The sequence below is a fragment of the Taudactylus pleione genome, unplaced genomic scaffold (genome assembly GCF_031769625.1).
Source record: "Taudactylus pleione unplaced genomic scaffold, aTauple2 ptg000845l, whole genome shotgun sequence".
In the NCBI taxonomy this organism is placed as follows: Eukaryota; Metazoa; Chordata; class Amphibia; order Anura; family Myobatrachidae; genus Taudactylus; species Taudactylus pleione.
The window spans coordinates 4,365,413-4,384,903 of record NW_028285247.1 but is presented as its reverse complement, the minus strand read 5'-3'; positions in this window follow the sequence as shown (position 1 = coordinate 4,384,903).

Genomic DNA, 19,491 nt, shown 5'->3' with positions numbered 1-19,491 from the left:
CCAGTGTGTACCCACGATATGTCGGTGAACGTCGCCATTCACCAACATATCGCATTGGCTGTGCTGCACAGCCGATGGACAGATGTGTACGGGCTGTCTTGGTGGAGGTGCTAGGCCTATCTTCATCATCCCTTCTCATCTCTGGGTCTCTATTCTTTCCCAGTTCTACCTCTTTAGTGCCTCTAATGTGTCTATTTACCAACCTGCAGAAGTAGTGTGATTATCTATCACCACTAATTCATACTGATTGTCAGGGAGACTCCCCGAAATACTAACAATCTCCCTGACTCCCTGAAGAGCCCAGCAATCTCCCTGATTGCACCTTACCCCCATTATGTAGCTGTTATATATATATATATATATATATATATATATCAGATCTATATACTGTATATATATATTCAAATTGTATAATCAGTGCAATTTCCCTTCATTGGGTATAAGGCACAATGATCCCTATGGCTACATGCATATTCTGTAAAGTATCAGTGTGTTTTCATCAACAAGTAAATCCTACTAACTGCTTTGGGGCTCATTTACATTTGGATGTAAGTCAGTATTATGACACGCCTCTCAGTTGTAGCAGTACACGCCCATCACATGTATGACACGCCTCTCAGATGTAGCAGTACACCCCCATCACATGTATGACACGCCTCTCAGATGTAGCAGTACATGCCCACTTTACCGCCAAGCTCATAGCTGCTGCTTTCACAATCTCCTTGAAATGCTTTTTCAAAAGTATACAGGTATGCACTAATTGCAGCAATGGAAAACAAGTTATCTCCTAATCCTATAGTGTGATTGATGCCTGGATTTGGACTTTCAATTAAAAAAAATAAAAAAATTAGAAGGGCAAAAATATTATTTCAATATATTTGGCAAAAGAAACAATTATTTATTTTATTAATAAAGCATTTTATTTTCTTGTCTGGAGCCTTTACTATATCCATTATTAGATGGAGGTAACAATAGGAGGGTAGCTGGCAGTACAGTACAGTGACAAATAGGAGCCAGCGAACAATACTTGGCAATAACTGTCACTAGCTGGAGGCTTCTTCAGCAGGGAGATTAGGATTTATTTGCATTTTACAAACATACCCCTATTTTCCCAAATCATGAGGCAATCTGCTTCACAGAGACAAGCAAGAAAACTAAAGTGAACAGTCCCTAAAACACAGGCAAATTTACCATATAATTCATTGCAATTTATTATTCCTTTAATTGTGCTGATTCAGGGCCGGATTATAGGGAGGGTGACAGAGGCGGTCATCCCGGGGCCCCCAGAGATAGTGGGGCCCCCCACACTGTCCCTGGCCCCAGCCCCAAGATTAACTTTTTTCTTGTAACGGAGCCATGGCCCAAGATTAAACCCCACCCCTCCCACAATTGACTCCGCCCCCTTCTGCTGCTGCCTCTGAAGTTTTGAGAAGTAAGCATTAAAGTATATATGTATATGTGTATCTATGTCTATGTATATATGTGTGTGTCTACATATATATAATTATATATATATATATATATATATATATATATATATAATATATACACATCGGGCAGGCAGACCGATGTATGTGTGTATATAATATATATGTTAACATATATATACATACATACATATATGTGTATATACTGTATATGCATGTATATGTGTGTATATATGCACAGGTTGAGTCTCCCATATCCATAATTCTAAAAACCAAAATATTCCAAAAACTGGCATATTTATTCAATAACCAATGACTAGCGGCATGGGTGTGGTCCACACGCTGGACCATCCCTCACAGCACCCGCTGGACTCTTCTGCTTCACCCACCGGACCCCTTGCAACACCCGCAGCACCGCCAGACCCTTTTGCGTCACTAGCCGGACCCCTCACGATACCCGCAGCACCCCCCCCCCCCCGCAGCACCCGCCTGACCCCCCGTGACACTTGAAGCACCCGTCGGACCCCCCTGCAGCACCCACCGGACCCACCGCGACACCTGCCAGACCACTCTCTCATGACACCTGCCAGACCCACCCGCAGCACACGCCGGGCCTCTCGTGACACCCACATGATCCCCCCCCCCAGGTATTACGAAAGCCGAAACAATCCAAAATCCAAAATGCTCCTGGTCCCGAGCATTTCGGATATGGGAGACTCAACCTGTGTGTGTCTGTATATATATATATATATATATATATATAAATTTATATATACAACTTTTATTGATAGGGCCCCCCACACGTTTGTTGCCCAGGGGCCCCCACAGACCTTAATCCGGCCCTGTGCTGATTGCTCGGAATCGGTTCGATTCCCGGCAGTGACAGCCCGACAAATGCAGAGATCCCGGCAGCGGAAACCCGACAGCGCTGGAAATCCCGATCGTGGTAAGTACTAACTAACCTAACCCCCTAACCTCCCCCCAAGTGCCTAACCCTAATCCCCCCCTTCCCTACTGCCTAACCCTAAGTCCCCCCAGGGGTGCCTAACCCTAACCGGTCTCCCAGCGTCGGGGAAATGTCAGGCGTCTACCTCTAGACGCCCGGCATTTCATGCCTCGTCGGCAGCCGGCTTCCTGATTGTATACCGATTGCTCCTAGAGATTCACATTGTGGTTATGCAGATAAACTGATAACTTGAAAGGGTTAACAAAGATGTAACAAACTTTGTCTCAGAACTATGCCCAGATGTTAATATTATAATGCATTTAAAGGTAGATCATTTAATTTACACTGAAAAAAGCTACACCAAAACCATATAAAGTAGAATAATGTTGTGGAAGCCTGCAACAAAAGCTTTCTCTCCAGCACAGCCCTAAAACGATGCTGTTTCTTTTATAAATCTGCTAAATGATATAGCGATTGTACCTGTGAGTCAAGCTCCCCTCCGCTAGCTGTAGGTTGGCACAGCTGCAGAAGAGTAACCAGTCCTTTATAAGACACCTCTCCTAATTGCCAGATTTCCATGTGTCTAGCAGAAGACATCAGAGAAAGAGATGAAGCCTGATAAGAGATCTGCTAAGTGCCACATGTCCAAATGCACGCATGAGCAAGGCCAAATTAACAATGGGGCGGATGAAGTTAAAGCTTCAGGTCTCTCCGTAAAAATAGGCCCATCACCATGATAGCATGATGATGACCAGTAGTAGTGCCCTTTACATAGTGCCCCTTATGCAATGCCCCCAGTAGTAATGCCCCTTATGCAATGCCCCCTTAGTAGTGCCCCTTATGCAGTGCCCCCAGTAGTGCCCCTTATACAGTGGCACCCCAGTAGTAGTTCCCATTATGCAGTTCCCCTTATGCAGTGTCCCCAGTACTAGTGCCCTTTATGTAGTGCCCCCAGTAGTGCCCTTTATGCAGTGTCCCAAGTAGTAGTGCCCTTTTTGCAGTGCCCCCACCCCAGTAGTAATGCCCCTTATGCAATGCTCCCTTAGTAGTACCCATTATGCAGTGCCCCCATGAGTAGTAGTGCCCCTTATGCAGTGTCCCCAGTAGAAGTGCCCAGAATGCAATGCCCCCTGTAGAAGTGCCCCTTATGCAGTGCCCCCAGTAAAAGTGCCCATTATGCAGTGCCCCAGTAAAAGTGCCCTTTATGCAATACCCCTTATGCAGTGCCCCCTGTAGAAGTGCCCCTTATGCAGTGCCCCCTGTAGAAGTGCCCCTTATGCAGTGCCCCCAGTGAAAGTGCCCATTATGCAGTGCCCCAGTAAAAGTGCCCCTTATGCAGTGCCCCCAGTAGTGCCCTTTATGCAGTGCCCCTAGTAGCAGTGCCCCTTATGCAATGCCCACTGTAATAGTGCCCCTTATGCAGTGCCCCCAGTAGCAGTGCCCTTGACACTGTGCCCCCAGTACTGGTGCCCTTTATGCAGTGCCCCCAGTAGTAGTGCCCTTTATGCAGTGACCCCAGTAGTAATGCCCCTTATGCAATGCCCCCTTAGTTGTGCCCCTTATACAGTGCCCCCCGTAGTGCCCCTTTGCAGTGGCCACCAGTAGTAGTTCCCATTATGCAGTGCCCCCAGTAGTAGTGCCCCTTATGCAGGTCTCCAGTAGTAGTGCTTTTTATGTAGTGCCCCCAGTAGTGCCCTTTATGCAGTGTCCCCAGTAGTAGTGCCCTTTATGCAGTGCCCCCAGTAGTAATGCCCCCAGTAGTAGTGCCCCTTATGCAATGCCCCCTGTAGAAGTGCCCCTTATGCAGTGCCCCAAGTAAAAGTGCCCATTATGCAGTGCCCCAGTAAAAGTGCCCATTATGCAGTGCCCCTTATGCAGTGCCCCTAGTAGTAGTACCCATTATGCAGTGCCCCTAGTAGTAGCGCCCCTTATGCAATGCCCACTGTAGTAGTGCCCCTTATGCAGTGCCCCCAGTAGCAGTGCCCTTGATACAGTGGCCCCAGTACTAGTGCCCCTTATGCAATGCTCCCTTAGTAGTGCCCCTTATGCAGTGCCCCCAGTAGTAGTGCCCATCATGCAGTGATCCGTAGTAGTGCCCATTATGCAGTACCCTTTATGCAGTGCCCCCAGTAGTAGTGGCCCTTATTAAATGCCCCCTTAGTGCCCCTTATGCAGTGCCCCCAGTAGTGCCCCTTATACAATGGCCCCCAGTAGTAGTTCCCATTATGCAGTGTCCCCAGTAGTAGTGCCCTTTATGTAGTGCCCCCAGTAGTGCCCTTTATGCAGTGTCCCCAATAGTAGTCAATGCTCCCTTAGTATTGCCCATTATGCAGTGCCCCCAGTAGTAGTGCCCCTTATGCAGTGTCCCCAGTAGAAGTGCCCCTTATGCAATGCCCCCTGTAGAAGTGCCCCTTATGCAGTACCCCCAGTAAAAGTGCCCATTATGCAGTGCCCCCAGTAGTGCCCTTTATGCAGTGCCCCTTATGCAGTGCTCCCAGTAGTAGTACCCATTATGCAGTGCCCCTAGTAGTGCCCATTATGCAATGCCCACTGTAGTAGTGTCCTTTATGCAGTGTCCCCAGTAGCAGTGCCCTTGATACAGTGCCCCCAGTAGTAGTGCCCATTATGCAGTGATCCATAGTAGTGCCCATTATGCAGTGCTCTTTATGTAGTGCCCCCAATAGTAGTGGCCCTTATGCAATGCCCCCTTAGTAGTGCCCCTTTTGCAGTGCCCCCACTAGTGGTGCCCTTTATGCAGAGCCCCCAGTAGTAGTACCCTTTATGCAGTGACCCCAGTAGTAATGCCCCTTATGCAATGCCCCCTTAGTAGTGCCCCTTATGCAGTGCCCAGTAGTGCCTCTTATACAATGGCCCCCAGTAGTAGTTCCCATTATGCAGTGCCCCCAGTAGTAGTGCCCCTTATGCAGTGTCCCCAGTAGTAGTGCACTTTATGTAGTGCCCCCAGTAGTGCCCTTTATGCAGTGTCCCCAGTAGTAATGCCCCTTATGCAGTGCCCCCAGTAGTAATGCCCCTTATACAATACCTCCTTAGTAGTGCCCATTATGCAGTGCCCCCCAGTAGTAGTGCCCCTTATGAAGTGTCCCCTGTAGAAGTGCCCCTTATGCAATGCCCCCTGTAGAAGTGCCCCTTATGCAGTGCCCCCAGTAAAAGTGCCCAATATGCAGTGCCCCCAGTAAAAGTGCTCATTACGCAGTGCCCCCAGTAGTGCCCTTTATGCAGTGCCCCCAGTAGTAGTACCCATTATGCAGTAACCTGCAGTAGTGCCCATTATGCAGTGCCCCTTATGGAATACCCCCTGTAGTAGTGCCCCTTATGCAGCTCCCCCAGTAGCAGTGCCCATTGTGCAGTGCCCCCAGTAGTAGTGCCCCTTATACAATGCCCTTGTAGTAGTGCCCCTTATGCAGTGCCCATTATGCAGTGATCCATAGTAGTGCCCTTTATGCAGTGCCCCAGTAGTAGTGCCCATTATGCAATGCCCCTTTAGTAGTGCCCCTTATGCAGTGTCCCCTGTAGTAGTGCCCTTTATGCAATGCCCCCTGTAGAAGTGTCCCTTATGCAGTGCCACCAGTAAAAGTGCCCATTATGCAGTGCCCCCAGTAGTGCCCTTTATGCAGTGCCCCTTATGCAGTGCCCCCAGTAAAAGTGCCCATTATGCAGTGCCCTTTATGCAGTGCCCCTTATGCAGTGCTCCCAGTAAAAGTGCCCATTATGCAGTGCCCCCAGTAGTGCCCTTTATGCAGTGTCCCTTATGCAGTGCCCCCAGTAGTAGTGCCCATTATGCAGTGACCTGTAGTAGTGCCCTTTATGCAGTGCCCCAGTAGTAGTGCCCCTTATGCAATGCACCCTGTAGTAGTGCCCCTTATGCAGTGCCCCCAATAGCAGTGCCCTTTATGCAGTGCCTCCAGTAGTAGTACCCCTTACACATAAAAGACACAGACACACACATACCAGGGCCGAAACTAGGATATCTGTCACCCGGTGCAAGGTAGCAATTTTACGCCCCCTCCCTTCCCGTACCTGGATTTTGTCCTTGCTCATCCATAAGGCAGTGCACTAGTCAAACGTCCCTGGTATAGCGACTTACATTATTCCACACACATTAATGTCCATTACACATTATGCCACATACTGTAATGCCTTTTACCAAAGTGCCACTTACATATTTGCCCAACACCATTTTATGCCCCACAGTAAGGCTTCTAATTACTTAAAATTACCTACTCATTGTCAGAGGTGTTTTATGCTCATTGCCAGGGGGTTCCATGCTAGTTGCCAGGGGGATTCATGCTCGTTGCTATGGGGTTTATGCTCATTGCCAGGGGTTACATGCTAATTGCCATGGGGTTTATGCTCGTTGCCATGGGGTTTATGCTCGTTGCCAGGGGGTATCAAGGGAGAAGATGCAGCTTTCAGTAGCTTCTCCTGGCACGTGCGCTGGCCTAACAGACACTAGAGGTCCAGAAAGGACCTCTAGCATCCATTTTCTGACTCTCCAGTCCCCAAGCCACAGTGAGTCATCCCTTTTTCACCCCCTGCATTCCGGCACCCGGTGCACGTGCACCTCTAGCCCCCCCCTAGTTGCGGCCCTGCACATACACACAACACTATACTTACCTGAATCCCAGCTCCTGCGTCTGCAGCCATCCTACTATTCTTCCCACTCGGCACTATGGTAGAGATGTCATGACGTCTTTCCCTTCACCCATTGCAGGAGCCAGAAAGCGGAGCTCAGAAATGAGCTCCAGCCTCCAGCTGTCGCTGCAGGGAAAAAGCTGTCAGGCGCCCATTGATATCAGAATCTCTGCGGACGCCTGGCAATTAGAATAGGCAGCGGCGCCTCTCCAGCCCAGCGTCAGCCCTGGGTACAGCAGCCAATAAGAATCTGCCTCACCCCCGTTGGGTACGACACAGCGCCCAGGGTACATGACCCGCTCGAACCCCTAGGTTATGCCACTGAGAACCAGCTGCCCACAGGGTTGGCCTTAAATCATAAGTATTAAAATTGTATTTCTATTTTCTCACAATATATATTGGTGGTTGTTTTTTTTTATTTTTTTTTAAATAAAGGATTACCACCTTTGGTGTCTGTGTACAATGGTTATTTTAATATTTTCTTTAGAGGTGCTAGCGGGCCCTTAATGTACAAGCCTGCTGGCACTTGTTGTTCCACATGTGCCAGTATGCCGGTGCTGGCTTGCTGGCACCTGTAGTCTGCCTGTACAGAAAAATATTGTAGACTATTATCTTACCATAAACCACATACCCAAAGCCCAGTGCACATGCGCTCAGTAAGTGAGTGCGGTCCGCACATACGCGCACAGTGAGTGCGGTCCGCACTACACAGTAACAAGCACACCACCGCCGGCGCTGGGTAGTACACTCATGCTACCCGGCGGCGGTGTGTTTGTTTTAGCAGCCAATGAGAGTCAGACAGACTCTCATTGGCTGCCTCATCCACGGAGAGAGCTGGGCTGGAGCTCACTCATGAGCTCCGCTTTCTGGCTCCTGCAATGGGTGATGGGAGAGACGTCATGACGTCTCTCCCATAGTGCCGAGCGGGAGGACAGAGGAGCGGACGGAGGCGGGTGCAGTAGCAAGGATTCAGAGAAGTATATTGTGTGTGGCTTATATATTTGTAAGAGGGGCACTGCATAGGGTGGACCACTACTGGGGGCACTGCATATGGGGCACTACATAGGGGGCACTGTATATGAGGCACTACATAGGGGGACACTGTATATGAGGCACTGCATAAGGGGCACTACTGGGAGCACTGGCACTACTGGGGGCACTGTATAAGGGGCACTACTGAGGGCACTGTATAGGGGGACCACTCCTGGGGGCACTGCATAAGGGGCACTACTGGCGGCACTGGCACTACTGGGGGCACTGTATAAGGGGCACTACTGGGGGCACTGCATAGGGGGACCACTACTGGGGGTACTGCATAGGGCAGTGGTCTCCAACCTGTAGCTCGCGAGCTACCGGTAGCTCGCAGCCTTTATTTTGGTAGCTCACCTACTGTAGCTTCAGTTCTGCATAGTCAACAAGTCTGCAGTTAAAGCACACCTTGTTTGTTTCATTTCAAAACCATTGTGGTGGTGAATAGAGGCCAAAATCTGAAAATTCTGTCAATGTCCCAATATTTATGGACCTGACTGTATATATATATATATATATTAGGGGTGAGCGGGTTCGGATTTCTGAAATCCGAACCCCCCCGAGCCCCCACGATCCGAGTCCGATCCGAGTCAGGCTCGACTTTTCCCGCCTGACTCGGATCTGAAATCGAGGCAAAACGTCATCATCCCGCCTTCCGAGTCTCGCGGGTTTTGGATCCTATATAAGATACCCGCGTCGGCGCCATTTTCTCACTCGGCTGTGGACAGTGAAGAGGGAGGGTGGGAGTTAGGGCTGTGTAGTTTAGTGTAGTGTAGTGTAGTGCTGCTGTTGTCCACTACTTCAAAGTCCATAGGGGCTGGCTGTGTTGTGCTGTGCTGCTGTTGTTAATAGGGGCTGTGTCCACTACTTCAAAGTCCATAGGGGCTGGCTGGACTGTGTTGTGCAGTCAGTTCTCCATAGGGGCTGTGTCCACTCCAAAGTCCTGTGCAGTGTCCCAGTCCTAAAGGGGTGCTGTAGTGTTGTCCAGGGGGTGCTCTGTCCATCAGGGGTGCTCCCCCCAAGTGCTAAAAAAATAATATATTTTCTGTGTTTGTGAATTGTGTGCGCAGTAGCCGCACGTGCATCAACAAAGTAGTGCCAAGCGTGCGCCTGTGTCATAAGTAAAGGGCCGGCTGGCTTGACCGTTAAAGGGTGCTGTAACCCCCGAAAGTACACTCCAGTCCAAACCAAAAAAAAATTATTTTCTGTGTTTGTGAATTGTGTGCGCAGTAGCCGCACGTGCATCAACAAAGTAGTGCCAAGCGTGCGCCTGTGTCATAAGTAAAGGGCCGGCTGGCTTGACCGTTAAGGGTGCTGTAACCCCCGAAAGTACACTCCAGTCCAAACCCCCCAAAAAATTATTTTCTGTGTTTGTGAATTGTGTGCGCAGTAGCCGCACGTGCATCAACAAAGTAGTGCCAAGCGTGCGCCTGTGTCATAAGTAAAGGGCCGGCTGGCTTGACCGTTAAGGGTGCTGTAACCCCCGAAAGTACACTCCAGTCCAAACCAAAAAAAAAATTATTTTCTGTGTTTGTGAATTGTGTGCGCAGTAGCCGCACGTGCATCAACAAAGTAGTGCCAAGCGTGCACCTGTGTCATAAGTAAAGGGCCGGCTGGCTTGACCGTTAAGGGTGCTGTAACCCCCGAAAGTACACTCCAGTCCAAACCAAAAAAAAAATTATTTTCTGTGTTTGTGAATTGTGTGCGCAGTAGCCGCACGTGCATCAACAAAGTAGTGCCAAGCGTGCGCCTGTGTCATAAGTAAAGGGCCGGCTGGCTTGACCGTTAAAGGGTGCTGTAACCCCCGAAAGTACACTCCAGTCCAAACCAAAAAAAAATTATTTTCTGTGTTTGTGAATTGTGTGCGCAGTAGCCGCACGTGCATCAACAAAGTAGTGCCAAGCGTGCGCCTGTGTCATAAGTAAAGGGCCGGCTGGCTTGACCGTTAAGGGTGCTGTAACCCCCGAAAGTACACTCCAGTCCAAACCAAAAAAAAAATTATTTTCTGTGTTTGTGAATTGTGTGCGCAGTAGCCGCACGTGCATCAACAAAGTAGTGCCAAGCGTGCACCTGTGTCATAAGTAAAGGGCCGGCTGGCTTGACCGTTAAAGGGTGCTGTAACCCCCGAAAGTACACTCCAGTCCAAACCAAAAAAAAATTATTTTCTGTGTTTGTGAATTGTGTGCGCAGTAGCCGCACGTGCATCAACAAAGTAGTGCCAAGCGTGCGCCTGTGTCATAAGTAAAGGGCCGGCTGGCTTGACCGTTAAGGGTGCTGTAACCCCCGAGAGTACACTCCAGTCCAAACCAACAAAAAAATTATTTTCTGTGTTTGTGAATTGTGTGCGCAGTAGCCGCACGTGCATCAACAAAGTAGTGCCAAGCGTGCGCCTGTGTCATAAGTAAAGGGCCGGCTGGCTTGACCGTTAAGGGTGCTGTAACCCCCGAAAGTACACTCCAGTCCAAACCAAAAAAAAAATTATTTTCTGTGTTTGTGAATTGTGTGCGCAGTAGCCGCACGTGCATCAACAAAGTAGTGCCAAGCGTGCACCTGTGTCATAAGTAAAGGGCCGGCTGGCTTGACCGTTAAGGGTGCTGTAACCCCCAAAAGTACACTCCAGTCCAAACCCAAAAAAAAATTATTTTCTGTGTTTGTGAATTGTGTGCGCAGTAGCCGCACGTGCATCAACAAAGTAGTGCCAAGCGTGCGCCTGTGTCATAAGTAAAGGGCCGGCTGGCTTGACCGTTAAAGGGTGCTGTAACCCCCAAAGTACACTCCAGTCCAAACCAAAAAAAAAATTATTTTCTGTGTTTGTGAATTGTGTGCGCAGTAGCCGCACGTGCATCAACAAAGTAGTGCCAAGCGTGCGCCTGTGTCATAAGTAAAGGACCGGCTGGCTTGACCGTTAAAGGGTGCTGTAACCCCCGAAAGTACACTCCAGTCCAAACCAAAAAAAAATTATTTTCTGTGTTTGTGAATTGTGTGCGCAGTAGCCGCACGTGCATCAACAAAGTAGTGCCAAGCGTGCGCCTGTGTCATAAGTAAAGGACCGGCTGGCTTAACCGTTAAAGGGTGCTGTAACCCCCAAAGTACACTCCAGTCCAAACCAAAAAAAAAATTATTTTCTGTGTTTGTGAATTGTGTGCGCAGTAGCTGCACGTGCATCAACAAAGTAGTGCCAAGCGTGCGCCTGTGTCATAAGTAAAGGGCCGGCTGGCTTGACCGTTAAAGGGTGCTGTAACCCCCAAAGTACACTCCAGTCCAAACCAAAAAAAAATTATTTTCTGTGTTTGTGAATTGTGTGCGCAGTAGCCGCACGTGCATCAACAAAGTAGTGCCAAGCGTGCGCCTGTGTCATAAGTAAAGGACCGGCTGGCTTGACCGTTAAAGGGTGCTGTAACCCCCGAAAGTACACTCCAGTCCAAACCAAAAAAAAATTATTTTCTGTGTTTGTGAATTGTGTGCGCAGTAGCCGCACGTGCATCAACAAAGTAGTGCCAAGCGTGCGCCTGTGTCATAAGTAAAGGACCGGCTGGCTTAACCGTTAAAGGGTGCTGTAACCCCCAAAGTACACTCCAGTCCAAACCAAAAAAAAATTATTTTCTGTGTTTGTGAATTGTGTGCGCAGTAGCTGCACGTGCATCAACAAAGTAGTGCCAAGCGTGCACCTGTGTCATAAGTAAAGGGCCGGCTGGCTTGACCGTTAAGGGTGCTGTAACCCCCGAAAGTACACTCCAGTCCAAACCAAAAAAAAAATTATTTTCTGTGTTTGTGAATTGTGTGCGCAGTAGCCGCACGTGCATCAACAAAGTAGTGCCAAGCGTGCGCCTGTGTCATAAGAAAAGGGCCGGCTGGCTTGACCGTTAAAGGGTGCTGTAACCCCCAAAGTACACTCCAGTCCAAACCAAAAAAAAAATTATTTTCTGTGTTTGTGAATTGTGTGCGCAGTAGCCGCACGTGCATCAACAAAGTAGTGCCAAGCGTGCGCCTGTGTCATAAGTAAAGGGCCGGCTGGCTTGACCGTTAAAGGGTGCTGTAACCCCCGAAAGTACACTCCAGTCCAAACCAAAAAAAAATTATTTTCTGTGTTTGTGAATTGTGTGCGCAGTAGCCGCACGTGCATCAACAAAGTAGTGCCAAGCGTGCGCCTGTGTCATAAGTAAAGGGCCGGCTGGCTTGACCGTTAAGGGTGCTGTAACCCCCGAGAGTACACTCCAGTCCAAACCAAAAAAAAAATTATTTTCTGTGTTTGTGAATTGTGTGCGCAGTAGCCGCACGTGCATCAACAAAGTAGTGCCAAGCGTGCGCCTGTGTCATAAGTAAAGGGCCGGCTGGCTTGACCGTTAAGGGTGCTGTAACCCCCGAAAGTACACTCCAGTCCAAACCAAAAAAAAAAATATTTTCTGTGTTTGTGAATTGTGTGCGCAGTAGCCGCACGTGCATCAACAAAGTAGTGCCAAGCGTGCGCCTGTGTCATAAGTAAAGGGCCGGCTGGCTTGACCGTTAAGGGTGCTGTAACCCCCGAAAGTACACTCCAGTCCAAACCAAAAAAAAAATTATTTTCTGTGTTTGTGAATTGTGTGCGCAGTAGCCGCACGTGCATCAACAAAGTAGTGCCAAGCGTGCGCCTGTGTCATAAGTAAAGGGCCGGCTGGCTTGACCGTTAAGGGTGCTGTAACCCCCGAAAGTACACTCCAGTCCAAACCAAAAAAAAATTATTTTCTGTGTTTGTGAATTGTGTGCGCAGTAGCCGCACGTGCATCAACAAAGTAGTGCCAAGCGTGCGCCTGTGTCATAAGTAAAGGGCCGGCTGGCTTGACCGTTAAGGGTGCTGTAACCCCCGAAAGTACACTCCAGTCCAAACCAAAAAAAAAATTATTTTCTGTGTTTGTGAATTGTGTGCGCAGTAGCCGCACGTGCATCAACAAAGTAGTGCCAAGCGTGCGCCTGTGTCATAAGTAAAGGGCCGGCTGGCTTGACCGTTAAGGGTGCTGTAACCCCCAAAGTACACTCCAGTCCAAACCCAAAAAAAAATTATTTTCTGTGTTTGTGAATTGTGTGCGCAGTAGCCGCATGTGCATCAACAAAGTAGTGCCAAGCGTGCGCCTGTGTCATAAGTAAAGGGCCGGCTGGCTTGACCGTTAAAGGGTGCTGTAACCCCCGAAAGTACACTCCAGTCCAAACCAAAAAAAAATTATTTTCTGTGTTTGTGATTTGTGTGCGCAGTAGCCGCACGTGCATCAACAAAGTAGTGCCAAGAGTGCGCCTGTGTCATAAGGGCCGGCTGGCTTGACCGTTAAAGGGTGCTGTAACCCCCAAAGTACACTCCAGTCCAAACCAAAAAAAAAAATAATTTTCTGTGTTTAGCCGCACGTATATATCAAATCGATATAACATAAATGGAGGACCAAACTTTCTCCGATAAAAATAAAATAGAGAAAGATCAAGAACCACTTCCTCCTAGTGCTGAAGCTGCTGCCACTAGTCATGACATAGACGATAACATGCCATCAACGTCGTCTGCCAAGGCCGATGCCCAATGTCATAGTAGAGGGCACATACAATCCCAAATGGCAAAGTTCAGGAAAATGACCTTGAAAAAGACATTTAAATCAGCTGAAGAGAAACGTAAACTTGCCAATATGCCATTTACGACACGGAGTGGCAAGGAACGGCTAAGGTCGATCCCTAGTATGTTCATGACTAGTGGTTCAGCTTCACATGACGATGGAAGCCCTCCTCCCACTAAAAAAATCAAAAGAGTTAAGCTGGCAAAAGCACAGCGAAGAACTGTGCTTTCTAAGAAGATATCACAAATCCCCAAGGAGAGTCCAAGTGTGGTGGTGGTTGCGATGCCTGACCTTCCCAGCACTGGACGGGAAGAGGTGGCTCTTTCCACCATTTGCATGCCCCCTGCAAGTGCTGAAAGGAGCACCCACAGTCCACTTGCTGATATGCAAATTGAAGATGTCACTGTTGAAGTACAACAGGATGAGGATACTGGTGTAGCTGGCGCTGAGGAGGAAGTTGGCGAGGAGGATTCTGATGGTGATGTGGTTTGTTTAAATCAGGCTTCGGGGGAGACAGTTGTTGTCCGTGGGATGAAAAAGCCCATCACGGTCATGCCTGGGCAGAAGACCAAACATTCCACCTCTTTGGTCTGGCAATATTTCTATCCAAATCCGGACAACAACTGTCTTGCCATATGTACCATATGTAAAGGTGAAATAAGTAGGGGTAGGGACGTCAACCACCTAGGAACATCCTCCCTTATACGGCACCTGCAGCGCGTTCATAAAAAGTTACTGTCAAGTTCAGAAACTTTGGCTAAGACCGTAAGCAGTCCAGGGACACCTAAATCCCGTTGTCCTGTTGTATCCAAGCGCCTGCAAACCACACCGTCAACTCCCTCCTCGTCAATTTCCTCCTTAGTCAGGATTGGAAGTAGTCCTGCAGGCCATGTCACTGGCATGACTGACTCTCCTATCCGGGATTCCTCTGGAGGATCCTGCATTGCTACGCCTACTGCTGCCGCTGCTGCTGTTGCTGCTGCTGGGAGTCGTTCATCATCCCAGAGAGGAAGTAGGAACACCACTACTTTTACTAAACAATTGACCCTCCAACAGTCCTTAGCGAGGAGGATGAAGTACGACAGCAGTCATCCTGAAGCAAAACGTATAACTGAGGCCTTGACTGCTATGTTGGTGTTAGACGTGCGTCCGGTATCCGCCATTAGTGCAGTGGGATTTAGACAATTGATGGAGGTAGTGTGTCCCCGGTTCCAAATCCCGTCTAGATTCCACTTCACTAGGCAGGCGATACCGAGACTGTACAGAAACGTCAGAAAAAGTGTCCTCAGTGTCCTGAAAAATGCCGTTGTACACAATGTCCACTTAACCACGGACATGTGGACAAGTGGAACAGGGCAGACTAAGGACTATATGACTGTGACAGCCCACTGGGTAGATGTATCACCTTACGCAGCAACAGCAGCAGCGTCACCAGTAGCAGCATCTCAGAAACGCCAGCTCGTTACAAGGCAGGCTACGCTGTGTATCACCGGTTTCAGTAAGAGGCACACCGCCGACAACCTCTTAGAGAAACTGAGGGAAATCATCGCCCAGTGGCTTACCCCACTTAGACTCTCCTGGGGATTTGTGATATCTGACAACGCCACCAATATTGTGCGGGCATTACATCTGGGCAAATTCCAGCACGTCCCATGTTTTGCTCACACAATAAACTTGGTGGTGCAGAATTTTCTGAAAAGCGACAGGGGCGTGCAGGAGACGCTTTGGGTGGCCCGAAAAATTTCTGGCCACTTTCGCCATTCAGCGACTGCGTGCCGAAGACTGGAGCGCCAGCAAACACTCTTGAACCTGCCCCGCCATCACCTGAAGCAAGAGGTTGTGACGCGGTGGAACTCAACCCTCTATATGCTTCAGAGGATGGAGGAGCAGCAAAAGGCCATACAAGCCTATACATCCACCTATGACATAGGCAAAGGAGGGGGTATGCACCTGACTCAAGCGCAGTGGAGAATGATTTCCGTGTTGTGCAAGGTTCTCCAGCCCTTCGAACTTGCCACACGTGAAGTCAGTTCAGACACAGCCAGCTTGAGTCAGGTCATTCCCCTCATCAGGCTTTTGCAGAAGCAGCTGGAGAAAGTGAAGGAGGAGCTAAGATGGAGCGATTCCGCTCGGCATGTGGGACTTGTGGATGAAGCCCTTCATTCGCTTTGCCAGGATTCCAGGGTGGTCAATCTGTTGAAATCAGACCACTACATTTTGGCCACCGTGCTTGATCCTAGGTTTAAAGCCTATGTGGTGTCTCTCTTTCCGGCCGACACAAGCCTGCAGAGGTGCAAAGACCTGCTGGTGAACACACTGTCAGCTGAAGCGGAACGTGACACGTCAACGGCTCCTTCTTCATTTTCTCCCGCAACTGGGGCTGCCAGGAAAAAACTTAGGTATCCTAAGCAACCCGCTGGCGGTGATGCAGGGCAGGCAGGACCAAGTTTGGACATCTGGTCCGGACTGAAGGACCTGGCAACAATTTCTGACATGTCTACTGTCACTGCATATGATACTGTCACCATTGACAGAATGGTGGAGGATTACATCGGTGACAGCATCCAAGTAGGCATGTCAGACAGTCCATACCTGTACTGGCAGGAAAAAGAGGCAATTTGGAGGCCCCTGTACAAGCTGGCTCTATTTTACCTGAGTTGCCCCCCCTCCAGTGTGTACTCCGAAAGAGTGTTTAGTGCAGCCGGGAACCTTGTCAGCGAAAGGCGTAGGAGGTTGCTTCCACAGAATGTGGAGAAGATGATGTTCATCAAAATGAATTATCAGCTCTGCCAGGGAGACCAGCCTCCAGAAGGTACAGAGGGACCTGTGGTGGTGGATTCAAGTGGGGACGAGTTAATACTTTGTGAGGATGAGGATGTACACACTGAAGAGGGTGAGGAATCGGTGGATGAGGAGGATGAGGATGACATCTTGCCTCCGTAGAGCCAGTTTGTGCAGGGACACATTAATTGCCAGCTTGTTTTGTGGGGGCCCAAACGAACCAATCATTTCAGCCACAGTTGTGTGGCAGACCCTGGCGCTGAAATTATTGATTTGTTAAAGTGTGCATGTCCTGTTTATACAACATAAGGGTGGGTGGGAGGGCCCAAGGACAATTCCATCTTGCACTTCTTTTTTTTCTTTGCATTATGTACAGTTTGGGGCCTAGTTTTTCTAACTGCCATCCTGTCTGCCACTGCAGTGTCACTCCTAGATGGGTCACGTGTTTGTGCCGCCCACTCGTGTCGCTTAGCATAGTCATCCAGCTACCTCGGTGCAACCTTTTGGACATAAAAACACTATTGTGAGGTGTGAGGTGTTCAGAATAGACTGGAAATGAGTGGAAATTAAGGTTATTGAGGTTAATAATAGCATAGGAGCAGAGAAACCAACAAATTCTGTGATTTTAGCTGTTTTTATGCTTTTTTTAAAAAAAATACAGATCCAAAACACAAAACCCAGAACCCAAAACACGGAAGGGTGGTTTTGGCAAAACCAATCCAGATCCAAAACACGAAGAAAGATCCAGATCCAAAACCAAAACACAAAACACGAAAAGTGGCCGGTGCACACCCCTAATATATATATATATATATATATATATATATATATATATATATATATATATTTTTTTTTTTAACCTATCTGCATAACAGGGGAGGGAGGTGGCTACTACTGGGGGGACCTCTACTGGGGGAGGGGTGGCTACTACTGGGGGCGCCATTGGGAGGACCTCTACTGGGGGGGCTACTACTGGGGGCACTTAATCGGGAGGGGGAACCTCTACTGGGGACTACTACTTGGGGCATTATAAAAGGGGCCTACTACTAGAGGCACTGCACTCGGGGGACCACTACTGGGGGCAATAATAGGAAGGGCCACTACAGGGGGCACTGGATAGGGGGGATCACTACAGGATGCCTGCATAAGGGGACCACTACTGGGAAAACTGCATGGGGGGGACTACTGCTGGGGGCACTATATAAAGGGCACTGCATAGGGGGGGGACTACTACTGGGGGCACCATATAAAGGGCACTGCTACTGGGCACACTGCATTGTGGGGATTGCTACTGGGGGCACTGCATAAGGGGGAACACTACGTGGGGCACTGCATTTGGGGGGGGGCACTACTGGGGGTACTGAGTAAAGGGAACTAATTGGGGGTTGTATAAGGGGGACCATAACTGGGGATACTGTATAAGGGGCACTACTATGGGCCTGCATAAGAGGGACCACAACTGCATACTGGGGGTACTGTATAAGGGGTACTACTGGGGTTAAGGTGCATATGGATAGGAATGTTCAGCTTGAAAATAAAGGGGTGTGTCATGTTGACACGCCCCATTGTTAAGTGACCACGCCCGTTTTTTTTTTGCCGTGCGCGGCCTTGGCGCGCGCACATCGGGGAGTTGGGTGGGCACTCCCTTTTCAAATTTGCCCTGGGCTCCAAATACCCTAGTTACACCACTGTGTACATGTGTGTGTGCATGTATGTTTAATAAGCTTTTACTTTGTATCTTGTGTGTGTGTCCTGTGTTTATTTAAATATTTATTTTGATGTAGAACTACAGGTACCAGCGGGCCAGTAATGCCCCGCATGATGGTACTTGTGGTTCTCCAAGTACCAGCATGCAGGGGAGGCTTGCTGGGATGTGTAGTACCACAGCTAAAGGCAATATTAAAAATGCTATTTTATTACACCACATTTACACTATCAACCCGACACCCACCACCCCAGGGGTGCCGGGGATATCCCTGGGCTTTCAGCCTAGGCCTGTGGTGCCCTATAGAGGGGGACCCCTTTATTAGGGGGGTAACCAGCTCCCCAGGGATCCCCGACCTGTGCTGACTAGCGGTCAGGGTTGAGGCTTCGGCTGGGTGGCCTGTTGAAAGGGCTCCCCTGGCTGTGGCATCAGCCCCCCACTAGAAAAAGCCTGATGCTGGTTCTGGAAAATACAGAGGGACCCTACGTATTATTTCCAGAATCAGGACTGTCTCAGAGCCCAGTGCTGGTTGCGCTGAATACTGGGGACCCCTACGTCGTTTGTCCCCCATATTTTGGCAACCAGGACTGGTTCTGATTAGCCTGGTGCTGGTTGTGCTTAATAAGGGGGACCCCTATGTCGTTTGTCCTCCGTATTTTGCACAACCAGCACTGGGTCACTAAAAGCCCTTTGCTCTTTTTGGGGGGGGGGCACGCCGTTTTTTGTTTACACGTTACATTTTTTTTTACACACAGATGCAGGCTTCATGAGTCTTCATGAGAATAGCTACCTAATAAAACCCCCAAGTCTAACTTTGCCCCCTACCCTGAGTTATGCCTTTCCATAAATCCTCCATAGAGAACAGAAGAAAAGTGGTCCTAACTGAGAAAAAACTGACATTTGGAACTTTAGATTACTCCCAAATCCTCATTTGTTATTTTTTTCCCCTGAAATTTTTCATGCAGCACCGTGCAACAGTTCTGCCTGACTGTGCAAAATTTCAGCTCGGTACCTCCAATAGCTTTTTTGAGGTGTAGCCCCTTAAACACTATGACCCCCCCTCTGGAATTCTCTGGAGATTTCCGTTTTTTTCGATTCAGCCTTAATATAAGTGTAATAAGTCACTAGTGGTGTGGTGTTGTACCTGTTTCCCTGCAGAAGTCGTCAATCCCGGCCTTTCAAATAGTCTTTGACCTGCTGCTGCTCTTGGATTCTGTAGTGGTTAGGTAGAGAGATGGGAACCCCCCAAAAACCCCGGACAAGTCACTACACGTGTGGACAGTGACAAAATGTTTTATTTTGACTGAGTGGTAGATCACAGTAATGTTAATTCAATATAAATACACAGTTTAGCAATATGACTTTGTTAACAGTAAACTC